Below are 5,523 nucleotides of genomic sequence, written 5' to 3'. Positions count from 1 at the left end.
GACTGCAGCGATCGACTATCTGCATGAAGGTAATATGTTCTGAACACATAACAGTAAAATATTTACTGTAGAAGTTTAAATTTTAAATTTAAATGCATGCTATATATATCATGTTTAGATCCTTATGTAGGATTAATACATGTTAATTAATTAGATTAATTAATAATTTTTACTATAAAATTATAATTTTGAAAAAGTTTTAAAATTATCGTTTTATCCCTACACTGAAATTCACTACAAATGGTATCAAAGCAGGTTCTAAAATATGATATACATTTACATGCGTAGATTAAGTAGTAATCTAAAAATTTTAATTTAAAATTTAAATTTAAAATTTAAAATTCAAAATTTAAAATTTAAATTTTGAAATTTGAAATTCGAATTTCAAAATTCAAAAATTTGAAATTCAAATTCAAAATTCAAAATTTATTTAAAATTCAAAATTTAAAATTCAAAATTTAAAATTCAAAATTTAAAATTCAAAAATTTAAAATTTAAAATTTAAAATTTATTTAAAATTTAAAATTCAAAATTTAAAATTTAAAATTTAAAATTGGTATATTTAGATATACTTGATCCAAGTAGCAAGTAGTCTAATTGGGTTAGTTGCCATGGTCGTCCGGTCATAGGAGAAAAGTAGGGTTTAAAGACCCTCCCATTCGATGGGATTCTTCTATGACGGTAGGGGTGCCGATGCGATTATATCCCATGCAGACGAAGCAGCAAAATGACTTAATTGTAAAGGTTCAATTATAAAATTTATCATGAATGTGTTAGATTAAATCTAAAAGAATATTCATGATTTATTTTGATTGAGTTATTTTCTGTTATGTAATTAGCAATAAGATTGCTGTTTATAAAATATGTTGATCCGTTTGTGAAATGAGTCAACACATTTGGTGAACAGAAAATAAAACCTTTCAAATTTAAAAATTATTTTCGAAATACCAAACCCTGACCCATCAGCCCAAATACTTAATTAAAAGAATTAAGTGTTGTCTAGTTGGTCTAGAATTGTGATTTAAGACCTAAGACAATTGCATAAACTTATGGGTCAATGGGTTAGATGGATTAGGTCCATAATTGGGTTAGACCTAAGGTTAGCTTAAAGAAATGGACTAAATTAGAGTAATTGATCAAATCTAATCAAAAGTTGAATTAGATTAGGTCAAGGACACTCTAGATTCAACTCCAATAATTGTAGTTGAATGGGTCCATATCTTTAACTAGATCAAGATGGACTTAATTCATGGCTATACGGTGGAACCCTATTTACTAAGTTGATCAAATTAAAACTAATGAATCGGTTGGTGTCTAAGATAAGTTCGACAATCTGACCAGTGATTTTTAAGTGGGAGCTACTCGCATTGATTCGATCTCTAACGAGTTAATGGCATATCCTCACCACTGATCTCACTTACCTGGCCAACCTGGTAAGTTAGGTTTTGATTAGATCACTTGGTGATTAGGGCTCACCCATGTCATTAGATAAATCAGTGTGACTGATTTAGGTGCTCCTAATGCCGGCTTTAATTAAATCTTTTTTAATTTAACTTGGTGAAGTCTGTGGTAGGATTGAAATTGGCTGATTAATTTTTTCTCTTCTATCCTTTAATAAAATTCTCAAAAATTATTAGGTCCCTAAAAATGATTAAGTTATAATGATAACTAAGTCATAGCCTCCCATTAAGTGAGTGATAATGAGTCCATTAGTTTAATAATCACTGGAGGCCCAAAGGCCTGGTGCTTATTGACTAATGGAATTATCATTCATAATATGATAATTTGGTTAAGTCTTTCTGATGGTGGTCAGGTTGGCCGGCCAAAGTCGGGCCTGATCATTTATTGGTCCGATTCACCAAATCAAGTCATGTAAATGGTTGGACCTAACCAGATCTTTTCAGTGGAGGCCAAAGCCAACTGATTAAATTCTGGGGCAAAATGAATTACTAGAAGTTGTTTAGAGAAACAACTGGTTATGAACCTACCCATAGATGCACATGAGTTGACCAACCAAAGTTGGGCTCGTGTGTGGTCTGTGTAGATTCTAGTACCCACTAAGGAATTAAAGTAATTTCTCGAATTGGAGGTTGAAGCTACCAGTTTGTAAAAATATTGAGAAATATATCCCAAAAAGTCAATCATCAAGCTGTTGACGGTTGAGCAACCAAGTATTATAATTGATTTGTTAATAAATAAAATATATTTGGCATTTTCATCATAAGCTTTCATCTTCTAATGAACTCCGTTGTTATGATGAAGTCCTTAGGACTATTTAGATTCGATAAAGAGAGGATTTATCGATTAGTCCTTAAAACTGTTCACGACCAAATGATAGGCTGTTAATAAGGACGATAGCTTCTATCGAGCATAGGTCGCTGTAGACCATATGGGTTGGTTGTCCTCTTAACCAAAGAGTGTGGAGACACTGGTATGGCATACAGGTGAGATGTAAAGGTACATCATCATTGAACGTGACCAACTCCAGAGTATTCTGCTGTCGAGAATGTCTTTGATGGGATATAGGTATAAGTGTCCCTTAGACCTGAGATCGCCTCAGTGACTTGCAAGCAACTCACTATGCTTTGGTACTAGACTAATTGAATTTCTAATTCAGGGACGGATGGCTTCTAGGCACAGTCAAGTACTTACGAAGTCAGAGTGTGATCGAGATGGGATTGACCACTCCAAGAGTTGGAGAAGAATGAGTCGCTGTATTTCAATTTAGCAAAACCTTGGCCAGGAAAATCCATCAGATGGATTTGATATTTTGAAATACAATATGGACAACCTGATCAGAGTTGACAGTTGAACTTTGGGGTGTCCTATGATCATTTTGGTCAAGGGGATGAATTATATGAAAACTATATCCGCATGGGTTCTAAGGATGTTGTTCTACACATTCGACCTATCCGATCATCGGGTACCATTGCTAGATGGTCACTTCGATTGGTATAGAAATTTGTTCCTATGCTACCGGCTTAGATTCGGACCTATAAGGTCACACACATTAGAGTTCATGATCCGATCGGATGGTTGATCAACGATTAAGAATCATTCTAGGCTTAAATGATCAATACGATTGACATTTAACCCAGTGCAAGTGTTGCAGGAGGATCGATTAGTAATTCGATTGCTAATTGGCTTAATTTGATTAAGCCAATGGGCTGAGATTAAGTTTAATTAAATATAGTTTAATTAAATTTAGTTTGGGCTTGATTGGATCAAGTCCAATTGGTTTATTGGATAAGCCAAGTGCAAGAAAAAACTAGTCCTAGTTCAACTAAGACTTGGGTCAATCTAATTTCTAATTTGATTAAAAAATTAAATCAGATTTAAATCTAATTTAATCTGATTAAATTAGGTTCTTAATTGGATTAAGACCTATTTTAATTGTGTTGATCTAATTTTGATTTGATTTGGTTTGGGAAACCAAATTAAAACAAGTCATAAGACAGAATCCTAGTAAGACTAGGATTCCACCTTGCGCCACATAAGCCTTCTCCACGCCCTCTCTCTTATTCAACGCCAATCTCCACTTATTTTGTGTGACAAAAGCCCTCTCCCAGATCTCTCCCACGTTCACAAAAGGTCTCCTCTCTTCTTTCTTACATGGAAGGTGGTTTGGATCAAATCTAAAAGGAATAAGTTTGGATTTCGAATTCTATGAGATAGAGTTTTAGAAATCCAAAACTCTTTCAATTTTGCACCGAATTTATCCAAATTTTTTTTTGTTATTTTTGTGGCTTTTAGGATATATATTGTGTACCCTTTTCTGGTGATCCATGCACAAAAATATGAAGGAGGTGCTCAAGAGTTGGGCGTCCCTTAACTTGCGATGTTTGGATAAGCCTTGACTAGGTGTTTGACCTAGACAAGGACTCTATTATATCTCCCTATATAAGATGAGTTTCTTTGTGAAATTTTAGGAGAAGTCAGAGATTTGAGATACCTTTGTGCCATCCAAAAATCAGAGAGAAATACCTCTGGATCGTGGATATATAAAAGACACAAGTTTGGGTGTCTAGAGAGAAAAACGTGAAGAAGAAGAGGGTCTTCTTCTAGGGTTTTTGTTTTCATATCTTTCCTCCCTCTATCTTGAGTTTTCTGAGAGCATCTCAGATCTGAAACTCTTCCTTCTACTTTCCATCTTTGGAAGAGTCCAAATCAAGAAGAAGGAGGTACCTGATCAACCATCAAAGAAGGATCAACGCAGTACTAGCATACTGTGCTGATTTTCTGAAGCAGGACTTCTGATCGAGATTCGTGGGTTCGTGTGGACGACTCCTAGAGGCCGGACGTGTGTGCGGCTTGCAACATCATCCTTAAACCCGGATTAGCGAGGTTAGAGTGTCTAACTTGCAAGGTAATAGATCTGATCTATTGTTTAATACATACATTAGATGTGGTATAGAAATATGTTGATATGATCAACATGTAGTTCATGCTATATTTATATATTTTAATTTTTGATTTAATGCCATGTAATAATCATGTAATAGGATCTTAGATCTAGGGATTCTCTGGTTTTAAAAAATAAATTTTGATTTATTTTAGTCTTCCGCTGTATGATCTTGAAAAAATTTCAAGATCTAACCTTGAAACCCTAGATCTGGTTCCTACAAAAAATACTGGGAGAAACTTTAGACTAAAGTCCAAGTCTTTAGTATTAATAATTTATGTACTAATAAAGGTCTGATTTTTCTTTATGCAGCTATGGCCACTACCCTGTCGCTCCAATCATTATTAGATAATGACAAGCTCATGGGACCTAATTTCGATAGCTGGTATTGAAAATTAAAAATCATCGTTGAGCATGAGCGGATCCTTTATGCAGTAACAGATCCGGCACCTGAGGAGCCAGCCCCGAATGCTAGAGGGACGGTCCGAGATACTTACTAGAAGTGACTCAATGACTGCACCACTGTTCGGTGTATAATGCTGGCGGCAATGAATGATGAGTTCAGCCACAGGTTCGAGAATGCCCAGCCGTAGGAAATGCTTCAAATATTGAACGACTCCTTTGGCACGCCTGATGACGTTGAAAGGCACAAAACTAATTGTGCCATTTTCAATGCTCGAATGAGAGATGGGGCCTCAGTCACTGATCATGTATTGTACATGATCAAAATGATTGAGCACTGTTGGGTATAAAATACCCCCCAGCCGAAGTTCGTGACGGGGGTGACCCACCGGGGATCCAGCTGACAAGCTTCGACCGGACTCCTACGGGAGCCAGATCTTGTCTCCGACTGCAGCTACAGGCAGGCTTCGTCCGGACTCCTACGGGAGCCGGACTTCGTCCCCAACCTCAACTGCGGGAAGGCTTCACCCGAACTCCCATGGGAGCCAAGCTCCGTCCTCGACCTCGATTGCGGGAAGGCTTCGCCCGGACTCCTACGGGAACCGGGCTCTGCCCATGACTTCACTTACAGGTAAACTCCATCCGGACTCCTACGGGAGCCAGACTTCATCCCTGACCTTAACAGGTGGACTTCGACCGAACTCCTACGGGAGCCAGAT

The sequence above is a fragment of the Elaeis guineensis genome, chromosome 2 (assembly GCF_000442705.2).
Source record: "Elaeis guineensis isolate ETL-2024a chromosome 2, EG11, whole genome shotgun sequence".
Lineage (NCBI taxonomy): Eukaryota > Viridiplantae > Streptophyta > Magnoliopsida > Arecales > Arecaceae > Elaeis > Elaeis guineensis.
This window is presented reverse-complemented; position numbering follows the sequence as displayed.